Here is a 14,998-nt window from a genome sequence, read left to right as displayed (position 1 = left end):
TACCTGCCTGACGGCATGACTGTGCGAACAAGCAGACGAAGCGGAAGTACATCTCTTGCTTTGGTGTGAAAACTAAAAACACGCAGACATTCCGTTTTGTGCGTTTTATTATTTATGTAAACTATTCGTTAATTCAAGCAACAGATCACACAAATAACATGTTGCCTTGAATAGTTCTCAAAGTTACGGGTCACCACAAGCGACGTCGCAATGAGGACACAAATACGTCACCGTCCGGCTTGGAGCGCGGTCGCCGCGAGGGAAAATAAAAACAGCGTTTGGATTGAAATTTCAGACCTTTCCGTGGCGTGTAGCGATGTAATCCTTTGCAACATGATTGTTACCGTGCATTGTATGCTCTGCGCTTGTCAGCTCAAGATTGCCAGACCAGGTGAGGGGCCCTTTAACAAGCGTAGGGACGATTGTCACGGGACACAGTATTATACACGCGTGCACCCGCTGTCTCCTGTCGCAGTACCATCACCGATATGCTTAATACGTGTACTGACAGGCCTTCAGAGCTTTTGCGGGCATGCCTGTGGCAATTTAAGCCCTTAAGGGTAGTGAAAGACAGGCACTCATTTCTTGCGACGTTTTCGCAGCCCCTAGGGAGTCCGAAAAATTGGACGTTCACTACAACTGATGAAGAGGATGCTTCAAATGGTGTGTGGGTGGTGCTGGTGGTGGTGCAAACTTTTATTCAACAGAGAGGGTGAAGCTCATAGGCTCCACTAAACTAGGTGTCGTCCTTAGTCCGGGACGTCGTTGGTCGAAGCCACCACTTGAGCCTGTTAGACCAGAACTCGTCGTTCCTCTAATCCAGAGTTACTGAGCAAGGTCGCCTCCCAGTCCTCTCGAGTGGGGTGGGAAATAGGGGTGGGAAACGGCTAGTAGAGGAGAGCAGGGAAAATCATTGACAATAAATCTGTATATATTTGTTTTCTCGACACTGTAGAGATATTCAGGACAAAGGTGAACCATGAGGAATTGGACAGCGGATTATACATCATCATCAACCTATTTTTATGTGTACTGCAGGACGCAGGCCTCTTCCAGCAAAGCAATCGCCAATTACCTGTGTCTTGTGCTAGCTCATTCCAACTTGTGCCTGCAAATTTTCTAATTTCATCACCCCACCTAAATTTCTGCCGTCCTCGACTACACTCCTCTTTCCTTGGCACCCATCCTGCAACTCTAATGGTACACCGTTTATCCATCCTATGCATTGCACAGCGTGTCAAGCTCCAATTTTTTCCCGCCATGTCAACTAGAATATCAGCTATCCCTGTTTGCTCTCTGATCCACACCGCTCTCTCCCCATCTCTTAACTTTACACGTGACATTTTTCATTACATTACTGTTTGTGCCGTCCGTAACTTGTTCTTGAGCTCCTTTGTGTCCCATATGTTCACGCCGGTAGAATGCAATAATTACACTTTTCAATTAAAGTTGTTAAAATGTTAAAACTGGAATGTCACTGCAGGTGAAAATTTTTATACTCAATGGCTAAATAAAGGGCATATAGAAGTGGCGATAACAGACAACCCTGTTTTACAGAGGAAAGAATGTATGCATCGGCTCAGGCAGATTACCATTAACAATGATACGTGTAGAACAAGTACTGTAGCACATGCGAACGCCTTTGTAAACAATGGCGGCAACATTTATGTATTCTAAAAGTTCGAAAAGAAAGGCTTGGTTCATCGAAAGATAATAAATTATGGGGCTTTACGTGTGAAAACCACAATCTTATTATGGGGCACGCCGTAGTGGGGGACTCCGTAATAACTTGGACCACCTAGGGTTCTTTAATGTGCACCTAATGCTAAGTACACGGGTGTTCTTGCATTTCGCCCCCGTCGAAATGCGGCTGCCGTGGCCGGGAATCGATCAAGTGCTTTTGCTAAATAGATCTGACGCAGTGCAAAGTGGTCACAGTGGCATGACCAGTACTGAAGAACTGTCTGGTCCAGGTGTAGGTTGGTGTGTATGGAACGGCCTTTCAAACCGCACATCTGGTGAGGTCCAATAAGTATTGACATTACATGCTGGACTCCATAGAGTTTCTCACTATAACACCTAGAGGGAAATCTCGTGCCACCGTCTATGGGAGTTTCTTAAGGGGCGCCGCGCCGACGGGGGAATGACAGTATATGTGTCTGCGAGGCTTGCGTTGTAAGAGGCTTCGTCTAAAACGTGGATATGGCTGCGCAAATAACGCGTTCTTAAAGTAAAATCTTCATAAAATGTTTCCATTCACGCAAATATCATCTTTACTCACCTACAATGCATGACGAAGGGAAGAAAAGCAAGAACGGACTACAAACTGTTTCAAAGCGAGTGCGAATCTTGTCGTCTGTCCTCCAACTTTAGCGGCCCGCTGATATGTTTTATGTATCATATAATTATGCATGCAATAACAAGCTCTCATAGTCAAACAAAATATGGTTGTGTTTAATACTAAAGCTAAAACAGTTTTTTATGTACAGTTTAGTAGAAAATGAGTCATTGTGACAGACGGAACGGTGCTTGCCTGGCTTTCCGAGAACGATGCTAATCTAAAGTCACAATATACTGGCATTCCCAAGCATACCACAGCGCTGCAGCGCCAGATTTCCCTGTAGGTAATATAGAGAGAAACTTTATGCCGGAGTCGATTAGATACGACTTTTGCATAAATTTTGCAGCCTACATTCGCCAATGTAATGGGTCTACAGCATACTGCAGACCATATCTTTTCTTTGTCACCTCTTTGAGGCATTAAGATAAAAGCTTGGAGGAGGCTTAAGCTTGGCCTTTAAGAGTGGAGCGCAATAGCATTCAAAGGTCCCTGACTGCTTTTCACACTTCCCGACAACTGTAGCTTATGTAACCGCAATGTTTAACGGGAAACGCTGGCGGCGAACACTACTCACGAAGGCAAGCTTTCTGGTAGAAACGCGGTCTGTTGCGTGGGCCAATCCCCGAAGTAGCGCACAGCCACGCCAAAAATATTACATTATTTTCAGGCTTTTGTTATTCTTTCACAATTTTAAGTAGTATGAGAAGAATAAACATAAGACATGTGCTGTCGGTGTTTTGTTTCAAGACATTTGTTTGTGGGCTGTAATTCTCAAAATTCTGAGGAATAATTTTGTCATGCATGCAAGACAAAGTATGAGCAGCTTTAGTTATAGAATGGTGTGGCAATATAATCCGCATATATCTCATGCCATATAGCAAGGCGTGGCGGATACATACTATTTCAAAATAAATACGGCAATTTTCGCCCACTGACAACTCCGCCGACACCGGATTTTCTGCGACACGGGGTTTTTAACGCTGTGGTATTAATATTACTGCTGGTAAATGAGTGTGGTAGGTAATCTTTATCAAGACTAGCAGTAAAAACTTGAAGTAAAACATGGTTTAATATAAACGTCGAGGCTTTATAAAATTATCGGCAGATTTCATCAGGACGTGGTGTTTTGGAAATTGGTAACTGATCAATCGCAACTTCTATTTCTTGATGGGCAAATTGACCACTAATAACAGAACAATCACCCTGTGCAAAGGGGTTTGCTGAGGAGACGAAATCTGTCAAAACATTAGAATTTGGCGTGTGATTAGAACTGAACAGCATTGTATATATTCCGTGTTTGTGACAAGAGCATCATTAGAATATATGTCCTTGATATGCTTGGAATAAATGGTGTCCAAGTGAACGCATCATAGGGTGTTGCTCTCTGGATTGAAAACGTGGATCTTAGGCTGTTTGCTTGCTGGTTCAATGCGGCGGAAACGATTTTCGGAGCCGGAAACACGTCACAGACGTTGTGTTTGGACACTATCTATTTGCATGTCGACGCACATCAACTTTTGCCTGTCGCTTTGGTCCTTCAGAGTGCATGACACTGGTTGTACGGGAGCGAATAGGAGCGCATCATGCGTTTGAAGATGGCTTTTAACAATGGTGATTTCCTTTCTACTTGCACCACGTCTTTCTTGTCCCAGCTCATGATGGTTATAAAGGCTCTTCGGTAAATCTTTTTCTTTGCACTTCTTTTGCAAAACAACCTGACAGAGCCAATCTCGAATTCCTAGTTTGACCATTTCCCAAGCTGCAAATGAGTGTAAATACTTAAAAAACTTGAACATACGCGAGATACGAAGTCTTTATCGCTAGTCAGACTGGTCTAACATAAGATGGCGGCTTTATGGCGGAAGGAAGGAAGATAGGAAAAAAAAACTTGAAGTGAGGGAGTGAGTGAGTGAATAAACTTTTATTTGGTCCAGCACAGCGCGATAAAACGCGCACCTGGCTAATCCCACGACGGGACTGACAGATCTAGTCTGCCGGCCCGATCGCGGGCGCGCTGGACGGCCAGGATTTGATCCTCAAAGACGGGACTTCGCAGGAGGGCGTCCCACTCTTCCTTGGTGAACTTCGGGCCCAGCGACTCGCACTCACAGAACATATGCGGCAACGTAGCTACCTCACCACAGGCCACGCAAGAACAATTCGTATAAATCTCTGGATATATGCTATTAAGGGACGCCGGATTTGGGTACGAGTTCGTTTGCAGAAGTCTTAGTGTGACCGCCTGCGACCTGCTTAACTTGGAGTGAGGCGGGGGGAAAACCCTTCTCTCTAAGCAGAAGAATTTAGTTATTTCATTGTGTGTGAGAGGAGCGTCTCGGTGTCCGGGGAGAGAGTCGCCCGACCCGAGGGCAGCGCGGTCGGTAAAGCCACGCGCAGCCTCGTCGTTGAGGTTCAGAGGAACCCCCTCAATCGCCCCGACGTGTGCAGGGAACCAAAGGATCGAGTGCATGGAGGTGTTGCCGTGTTTGGCGCCTTTCAGAATTTGAACTACCTGCCGGGCTACCCGGCCTTTCTGGAATGCCCTGACGGCGGCTTTCGAATCGCTATACACCCTGTCTCTCCGACCGTCTTGGATGGCGAGTGCAATGGCCACTTGCTCGGCCACCTCTGGGTTCGTCGTCCGGACGGAAGCACAGTTGATAACTTTGCCCAGCGTGTCAACGACGGAAACCGCAAAAGCCTTGCCGTCTCGGTATGCAGCTGCGTCCACGAAGCTTGCTGCGATTTTGTCCCTGTTTACTTGTTTAGCATATTCAATGCTCTTGCCTTGCGACGCCCTGCGTTGTGAACGGGATGAACGTTGCGGGGCAAAGGGGCGACCACGATCTTCTCCCCTATTTCTCTGGGGATTTGGGTGTCTTCAGCCAAGTTTTTGGTTGGTGCGAGTCCGATCTCCTCGAGGATACGCCTGCCGGCCAGCGTGGTGGACAGCCGAGTTAGCTGGGCCCGTTCCTGAGCCTCGGCTATCTCCTCCATGGTGTTGTGTATGCCGAGCCGAAGGAGGTCCTCTGTATGCGTTCTGACGGGCAGCCCGAGGGCTCTCTTGAAGAATTTTCTAATGAGGGCATTAAGCTTTTCCCGCTCGGCTCTGAGCCAGTTATGCATGGCCACCGTGTAGGTGAAGTGACACAGCACAAAGGCGTTGATGAGCCGAAGCAGGTTGTCCTCCTTGAGGCCACGATGTCTGTTCGTGACCCTTCGGACAAGGCGAAAAGCATTGTCGGTTTTCGCAATTATCTTGCGTAACGCAGTGCCGTTGCCGCCGCGTGATTCTATAAACATACCCAGGACTCTGATGGTGTCGACCCTGGGTATCGGGTCACCGCTCCGAGTGAACAGGTGAATGTCACTTTCCGAGACCGGTTTCCAGCCCTTGGGTCTGCGCCCTCGACTTTAAAACTTTAAAAACTTTAAGGTCGGCTCTAAGACCAAGTAAAGAAGGGTGCTTCAATTCAATTCAAGGTGCGTCCAATTGCTTTCGCAACTCTTTTTTTCCGAATCTCGGCTTCGGCTATTTTTGGTGCCTGAAATCGCTCGACAAATTTTGTGGATGCGTAGGGTATTCAGCTACACTAAAACATTAGCAGCGCAAGTTAAGTGAAACTGGCTTCAGAGGCAGCAATTGAAGAGGGACGCAAGGCACCAAGGCAACCAGTAGGCAAGCTCTCCCAAGTAACCAAGCACCTAATAAAGAAACGACGAAGGATGAAAGTTTCCAACTCAAGAGATAAGATAGAATTGACGGAACTGTGACTAGATCTGGTGCTGCCTTCGTTGAGGAGATGTTCGAACATGCCCCAGGACTTGCCGTTACGCATCTGCCCGTCGATCGAGTCACAGACATCATCTCATGGCTGCTTTCCCAGGGTCTGACAGTGATCTTCGACGGCCTTGTTGAGCTCGGAGATCTTTTTCCTGAATCTTCGGTTGAACCTTTGTCCCTTACATCGCAGGAGCAGTGCCTGCTTGGCCTCAGTCAGATGGGCTAGCCTGCTGTCCATCTTGTCTACCTGCAGGTCGCTAACGAGCTTCATAGTGGACGACTCGGCGTCACTCTTGATTCGCTCCCACCAGTCTTCCAGGCCTTTGGGGACGGGTGCGCTTTTGTTGCCGGGGAGCTTGCGAAAAAGGTCCCAGTCCGTGACCGTTAACTCTCTGGATTTACTTCGGGTGACGTCGAAACGGGTCCTGAGCACGTGATGCTCGCTACCAAAATCCATTGCGGTGTTACTGCACTCGGCTCCCTCGACGATCTTCACGAACGCCAGATCGAGGGTGGTGTCCCGGTTGACCAAGTTGCCGATTCGGGTGGGGAACGCCTTGTCCGTGATAAGCGTGAGGTCTATTTCGTTGGCGTTCTGCCACAGATTCCGGTCCTTGCTCGTGTCGTAGATTCATCCTCACAATCCGTACGGGGTGTTGAAGTCTCCGATGACGACCAGGGAATGGGTGCCGGCGAGGTGAACGAACTTCTTGAGTATCGTCATGAACTGCTGTCGCGATTCCCTAGGATTGCTGTAGATGTTGAGTATAAACACGCTGTTTCCCCGCTGGTTGCGTTGTCTCGTGTTCAGGAGAACCTCGGCCATGACGTATTCGACCTTGCAACTCGCCAGCTCCAGGTCGTGAGACAAGTGTATAAGCCTCCTGTCAACTAACGTGCCTACTCCCCGACCTCCGGGCTGCACGAAGACGGCCTGATAACCAGGTATGGGTGCGACAGAAACGCTGGTTTCCTGTAATGCTATAACCTGTGGTTTGTTAGCTAGCGATCTAATATATTGCTGCAACGGACCCCTCTTATTGGAGTACCCTGTAGTTCCATTGCCAAATTCGGAACTCTGCTTTGGAACTATCCATGATTAGACAAATTTTCTGTGGCACCCACTCGTAAGCACAGGTGCACGTAAAAAGTGCCCCCTACTCTGACGCGCCGATGTGCCCGTAGCCCTGATTATAGTCCCCGATGCGCTCTGAACAACGACCTGCATCGGAGTTGTGGGCGTAGTGCTTGGCATCACCAGACGCTCGAGGGCGTCCATGCGATCGGCCAGCACACCTAGGCCTCTCTTCGGGTCCCCTAGGGTGACCTGCACCTGTGCTAAGCACTCTGACTGATCACCAATTTCTTTATCTTTGTCATTTCGCTAGCCATGTTTCTGACCATTTCTTTCAAGTCCGAGTTTTTTTTCTGAAGGCGCGCTACCTCGGCGTCAATAGCACGGTCTTCAAGCGGGCCGCGTGGACCCCGGGAGGGTCTTGCTTCGCCGCCACCAGCAACCATATCGGCCCAGGACAGGGTCGACTTTCTTATCCTCCGCTCGCAGGCGCTGGAACCAGATGGGGCCATAGAGACAGAGCGGTTCCTTGAGTGGCTCTGGATTTTCCCCTGGACCTGGAATGGCGCCCGGAATTCGCAGAGGGCGTCCTGGACCTGGAGCTCCCGCGAGCCCCGGAGTGACCGGTGTTGGCTGGGAGCGGTCGCTCGCCTACGGCGAAGGCCGAGACTTGCTTCTTGGCTCGAGATCGCTCCCCGCGCCTGCTTCTGACGAGGTACGGTGTCTGGTACCTCTGCTTTCAATGCCTGGTAGCGGTGAAGTATCCGTCACCTCACAGCCTGCATTTGGGGTCGCACTTGTGTTGTTCGTCCATATTGGCGACGCCGCATCCCCTGCAAATGGCTTCGTCCAGAGAGGGACAGACGTCTGGTCGATGTCCGAGGCAGCCACAGGCGCAGCACACCTCCACTTACTTCCGATATAAGGTGCACTTTACGAGCGTACCGCCGTACGACACGTAGTTTAGCACCTTGTAGCCGTCGAAGACCATAACCACGGTGCCCGTGCTCTTGATTCGTTTGGCACCCAAGGCCAGCGGGTTCTTCGAGTTGACAATCTTACGGTTGAGCTTCTCCGCGCCGTCACCAGGTGCGATGCCGCGGATGAGGCCTTTACACGTGGCCAGCGCTTTATTATCGCACAGAGCAAAAGAAAGATAAGAAGGATGAAATAGAGGGAGAAAAATAAGCACAACAAAAGAAAAGAAAAAGAGGAAGGAGAAAAAAATCAGGACGACAGGAGAGGTCAGGAACAGAGGGGTCCCTGGCATATCCATCGGTATGCTGGGCAGCAGGAGCAGATCTCCGGGTCAGCATGACTGCTATAGGCTTGAAAACGGACTCGCTTTTCGTAACTTGGCTCCCCATCGACTACCCCAACGGTAAATGCACTGAAATTTTGTGATGCCTCGCGCATGTTGGTTGATGTACACCAGTTCCCATAAGAGGTCCAAGGTTGGTCCAACAGTTCGCCGGGCAACAGGAGCAGATCTCTCAGTCCGCATGACTGCAGCACTACATAACTGCAAGAGGCTTGAAATCTGTACCAAAACAGTTTCGTTAAGTGGAAAATGAACAGGTGTCGAAGGATACAGACAGGATAAGTACGGAAAACAAAAAAAGGGGCTGAGTAGGGAGGTCAGACATTCCATCCATAGTGCCTCTGGAGACGAGCTGCACCTTAGATGGCATAAGTAAGGATATTATAGAGCGAAAGGCGAGGAGCAAGGTGGGAGGAGTAGAAAAGGGGAAAAGGAGAAAAAACCAAGTGACAGAAATATGAATGACTGAAGGAAAGATCATATTATGAGGGGTCAGGAAAAGTGAACGAAGAGAAGGGTCAATATGATTTGCAGTAAGTACCAACTAGGCTAAACTGAAGTTCTTCAGAGGCGAGTGAGGAATGCTCCTTTTCGCTGTCGGTAAGAAGGAAGTGATAAAGAGCAGGCGTCACAGTAAGCTAGTAATTGTCCTTGACGAAACGAGCAATACGAGCAGTGAGAAGACAATCGTTGAAATAGTGTTGCAAGTCCGATCAAGGGGTGCCACATGCACAATTACTGTGAAACGAAAGATGAAAGCGGGAATAATAAAGAAAGAAAGCGGCCATGAGCGGTGATGAGGTGAACGATGGGTTTTTTTGGGGGAAAGAAAGGAGGTATGCAAGTAACGTTCTTAATCCATTGAAAGAGTCCTGTATCACTGTTTTCTCCTTTCCAATAAACATTCCACTGGGTGAAGGAAGTGGCACGCATCTTAGACTTTATGGATGAAGGGGTCGCAAGGAGAAGGATGAAGGGGTCGCAAGGAGGTGACGGAATTGGCAAAGAGGTTCGCCAGCTCATTGCCGTCGACTCCCCGATGCGCAGGCACATGAAAAGATACACTCGACGCCAAGTAGAAATGGAGAGAAGGAGCTGCTTGATGTCCCGCATATAGACATTGGTGGTTGGTAAAGTATTCAATGCAGTAATGACAGATAATCCGAGTAAATGTGCAGAGAGGTAGTAGTATGAGGTAGAGTCCGGTTGTAGGCTAGTGCCTCTAGTAATGCGACAGTTTCAGTGGCATAAGAATAAGTGGCATCAATAAGTTTATACCTGCCGACCTTAGTGATGTGGCCATACGGGTTAAAAAGTAGGAAATCAGCGCTAGCAGAGTGAGAAGTATAGAAGCCATCAGTATACAGGTGGTATACCGGGAGGCTGGGCTGACAGTTCCCAGGGTTCGGAGAGTACTGGATAAGCGACGGATGGTAAGTGACAGGGCTATAGAAGGTAAGGACCTTGAGCGCAAATGAAGAAAAGTGTGCATTTAAACGGTCCAGTTCAATGGGGAGGGGTAGGACATTAGCCAAAACCTGGAGAGACGAGGTACGCGACGTACGAAAAGCGCCGGTGATGGTAGGAAGAGTACGGTGTCTAGATGCGATTTTGAGTTTAAATGGCGAAGTTGGAAAAGTCGGCCGCCAGACAGGGGAAGCTTATGTTAAGGAAGGAAGCAGAACCTGATGATAGAGGAGATGGAGAGTGGCATGGGGCATCGAATAGGGTGCATTCTAAGGAGCAGGAGAAGACGAGAAAAGAGAAGATTCGTTTTGGTACGAAGATAGGTTAAGTGCGCATTGAAGACGATGCCTGTCAAAGATGGCGCCAAGAATTTTAATACTGGACTGAGATTTGAGGGCGACACCGTTAAGACGAACAATGCGAAGACGGGTGCGTGAAGAGGAAGAGAAGTGACTATTGGGGAAGGAAAGGAAATACGATTCGTGAATACTTATAGTGAGTTTAGTGCGCTTTGCTCAGGTCGAAATGAGATTGAGTGTGAGAGACGCTTTCTTTTGTAAGTCGCGACGATTGGCTGCAGACAGCGCGATAACAGTGTCATCGGCGCAAGCCTGCGCAAACATGTCCGGGGAAAAGGGGAGGTCCAGTAAACCGTAGATAACGATGTTCCACAGCAGTGGACTAAGAGGTGACGCTTGAGGGCTGCCCAATGTAGACGTGGCAGACATCTCACCAGCCTGTGACCGGAAAGTAACCAAGCGATTCTCTAAGAATGATTTCATGAGATGGTACAGGATAGAAGGACAGTTGTGGGAGCTTAAGAAGTAAAGAACGACCGGGTATCAGGCACTGTCGAGAGCCCCTTTGAAATTGAAGCAGATGAGAATGGCGTGGAGTTTCATGTCCTTATAGGTGTCTAAAGTTTTCCGAAGCCGGTATAAAGCGGTGGGCGGACTCTTCCCATGCGTAAAACCAAATTGATGCTGATGAAGCAAGTTATTGGAACGAAGAAAGAAGTAGAGTCGGGAATTTAAGAGACGTTCGAGAATTTTGCCAAATAATGAGTTCACAACAATAGGCCGGTAGGATGAGGGAGAGTCCGAAAGGCGGTTGGGTTTCGCAATAACACGTCCCTTACGCCAATGAGCAGGGATATAAGATAAATATAAGCATTGATTAAGAATAGAGAGGAAGAAGGTCGGGTGGTGGCAAAGAAGTGTTTTGAGCATTGGAAGAGTAAGCACATCAAGGCCTGGGGTAGCGTTGGTGTTGCTCGAATTGGGGGCATGTTCGATCCCGCCAGTGGTGAAAGGGAAGTCGGTAGTCCTGGAGGAGTAAGGCGTGTCGGTAACAGTACGCAAGCGGATGTTGTCACCATCATCTGTTGAGGGGGAGTCCTGAGAAACGTGTACGGTAAGGAGAAAGCGGGCAGGATCCAGCACACTGCACGTAGAACAACCATCAGGTAAAACGAAGGAGGGGATCTGATTGGTGCGACAGAGTTTATCAAAAGAGAGTGGAAAGGAAGGCCCAAAACATCGCGTTTAGGGAGATCTGAGCAGATAGATTTTGAAGCAGCATATTTGGCACGATCGATATGCATTTTATAAGTGGCATGAGCATCATAATATTGATCCTTAAACGTCTGCCGAAGGAGAGGATCAGTAGTGCGTTGGAAGCGCCGACTGACAGCACGAATGCGTTCGCGTTCGAGAGTGAGCTGGGGAGTCCACCAAGAATTCGTCGGCGTAGGGCGCGGTTTAATCCAGCGAGAATGGAGACGGTAAAGCTGGCCAAAGAGAGCATAAAATTTTGCTAAAACCAAATCAACTGCGTCGGGTGATAACAGAGTCGTCTGTTGAATCATTGAGAACCAAGGGGAAGTGGTGCGTGACTGCATTAGATCATACGTAGTCGATATGGTTAAGAGTTCTTGCCGAGGTTTAGTACGTATAAAAAACGAGAACAGAATATATTTATGGTCGGAGAGCGTTTCGGACTCGTCCACCGACGAGCTGTAGCCGCATGAGGCTAGAGGAACCGACGTAAATGAGACATCGATCCAACTTTCTGCAAGGTGGGATTGGAAAGTAGGCGGCGAGCGTGGATCATTTAAAGCTTTTAAATAATTTGCGGCAGCAAATTGTGCGAGCTGCGCGCCACAGATGTCACGATCCATGCACTTGACCCCACAGTCAGTGCTTTGCATTAAAGACTCCAGCCATCACCACAAATGGCTGAGTGATATGAGACAAGTGAGACTGTAAGGCATCAAAAAGGGGTTCCAGTGGTTCGTCTGGGGGAGCGTAAACTGCAAGAATGAGGCAAAAGAGACAGAAGGGCCGACACAGGAGGTAATGACATAGAGAGAATGGGCATGTGCTAGAAATAGATCGTATTTATGTTTGGGTGCTAAGAGAGCCAAGCGCGGCTCAAATTGTGGGGCGAAAGTGACGTGTGGGTGAGGAAGGTGCGGCAGAGAGTTGCCTCGTGTATACGGTTCGGAAATAATAACGAAGTCACTTTGCTGCTGCATAATAAAAACAGACAACAACAATGTTGGTTGGCGGGAATGCACCAGATTTGCCTGCAGAAATTTAATAGCTGTGTTGTGAGCCATGTGTGACGTGTGAAAAGGGGGGAGAGAGCATCAGAATGCTTATAGGAGTGGAGATAACAGCAATGAAGGAAGGCAAAATGAACGAAGTGAAGAGGAAGAGAGAAATTGAGGGACAAAAGGAAAAGAAAGAAAGAAAGAAGAGAACGAAAGGAGAGAGTGATACCTACGAGAAATAAAGGATGACAATGTTGAATAAAAGTAACAGAAAACGAACAAAAACGGATGAGGTTGTAGGGGCGCACGCCCCCGCCTTGGAGGGAAAACGGCTGCGCATTGGCGAACCGATACTAGCGTTAGGTCCAGGGACCGAGGGATAGAGTGCAGGCAGATGCACCAGACAGCAGGAAGTACAAAGGAGAAGAGCCACCATGCAGCTCCCAAGTGACAGGAAATAGCGGTGCGTGTAAGCCTATCCCTATTCTTAATATGTATTCCTTCTAAGTCGGCGTATACCGCGTTTTTTTTTATATTGTCTTTTTCTCAAAGTGCACTTTGAGTTTTATGCCCCGCTTCATGTGCTTTGGATTGTCTTAAACCTGCTATACCTTGGTGGTGCAGGTATCCCTCCTTTTGATTTAGGTTGTTGTTGTTTTTTTTCACTTTGAGGGGCTCAAAAATACGCCTACGCGTTTGGATTGTGGCGTCGCTTCGTACGCGTTCACCTCGTGCTGCTGACCGACGAAGGCGATGCCCTTGATCCTGACGTAGCTGCTCGCGTTCTCGTGGCTGCAGGTGCTGACGACCATGATATTTTGTTGGAAATTTGGGCACATCGTGTCCCAATCCCGCTTCGCCGGGTTGAAACCGACCGCGTTCCATATATCCATGGCCACAACTGTCGGGCCCACCTTGGTGATGTTCAGACCTCCCCTCGGCCTGACGATGACCTTCGCGTCTTCTTTGGGCAGCGGAGGCATCCTTCCACCCCGAATAATCTTTGCTTTAGCGCTGCCACGGTCTTGACTACCCTTGGCAGCCACGTTGTCATTAGCGCCGGTGGTAATGGCACCAACTCGCTCTACGGGCGCTGATTTGGCTCCGGAGCTCCTGGCAGCAACTGTTTGCCATCCGATAGCGTTGGAAAACTCCTCAAAACGGACGAGGGAACGGTCGAGGGAACGGTGTCGCACCGAATGGTCGGCGCAAGCGTTGATGTCATCAGGTTGCTGCGGAGGTGTGGAAAAAGGGATGTGTGGTAGCGGAGTGGACGCGAAAGCATCGCTTACGGCGATTGCCGCAGTGCTTGTCATCTGAAAGATATTTTCTTGGTTTAAAGTGTTATGTTGCGCCGCAGAAGTGGAGCGGCCAACTGTACAACACAAAACGCTGTGCTGTATGGTATATTCGGCTGTCCCGGCTTTTCGGTGAAATAAACAACGATGTAATATCAAGGGTGCGGTAACGTAAAGTTATTCCAAAATGTTTTTATTTCATCAGCCCTTCAGAATTTGTGAAACGTTTTTCGGGCCAACCCCACTTCGCCTGTCTGTCACGCGATGTCACAAACCGCAAAATCTGCCCATCTGATGTGACGTGTACACAGTGATTATGCATGATTAGACCGAATAAAGAAAATAATTATTTACCATTCTACACGTCTTTTTGCCAATATCCCTCCAATATTTGTCAAAAAGTTTCCGGCTGCACCCACTATGCTTGTATGTTACGCGACGTCAAAAAACTGCGAGAACTCGCCACGTCAAAATGACGTGTATGCAATAACGATCGATGCATTAGTATGCCGAACAAAACTGAACGTTTCTTCAAAATAGCTGGAGAATGCCTCATTCCGGATAGAATAGATGATCGATCGTGGAACATTGCGCTAAACAAATGGCCACAAACAAAGATACACAAGGACGAGCGCTTTCTGACAGCTGGTTTTATTTTTTTCCCAGTGAATAGGTGATGTCTGCCTACCGATCACTCGGACACTGGTTACTTGGAGGTGCCGGGTAGCACGAATTTATTTGTGTATAATAAACATTCTTGCACGCCACGTTGTCGGGCACTTTCGGCCCATTTGCTACATCGCTCTGTCAGCTCTTCTTCGCTGAGTATTTATTTGAGCGACATATTTAACCTTCTGTTGCACTCAGACGCGATTATCGGCCAGTGACAGCAAGCTAAGCAAGGCAAAGCGGGCCAATCGCACACATTGGCACCACCCTCCTCGTCCGGTTATCTAATTTACGTGCGCTAGCTCGGACACTCCGAAACCGTCTCCGCTGCTGCCTGCTCCTTGCCTCCTGTCAGCGAATGAGATAAAAAAAAACTTTTGAAGATAGGCAATGCTATCCATTTTGAAAGCAAACAAAAGTTACCTCCTATAAACGAGGAGAGCGTTTGATCGGTCGCTTTAAACAACGCTCTGCGTCACCGCCCGATGC

The sequence above is a fragment of the Dermacentor albipictus genome, chromosome 7 (assembly GCF_038994185.2).
Source record: "Dermacentor albipictus isolate Rhodes 1998 colony chromosome 7, USDA_Dalb.pri_finalv2, whole genome shotgun sequence".
Taxonomy (NCBI): domain Eukaryota; kingdom Metazoa; phylum Arthropoda; class Arachnida; order Ixodida; family Ixodidae; genus Dermacentor; species Dermacentor albipictus.
This window is presented reverse-complemented; position numbering follows the sequence as displayed.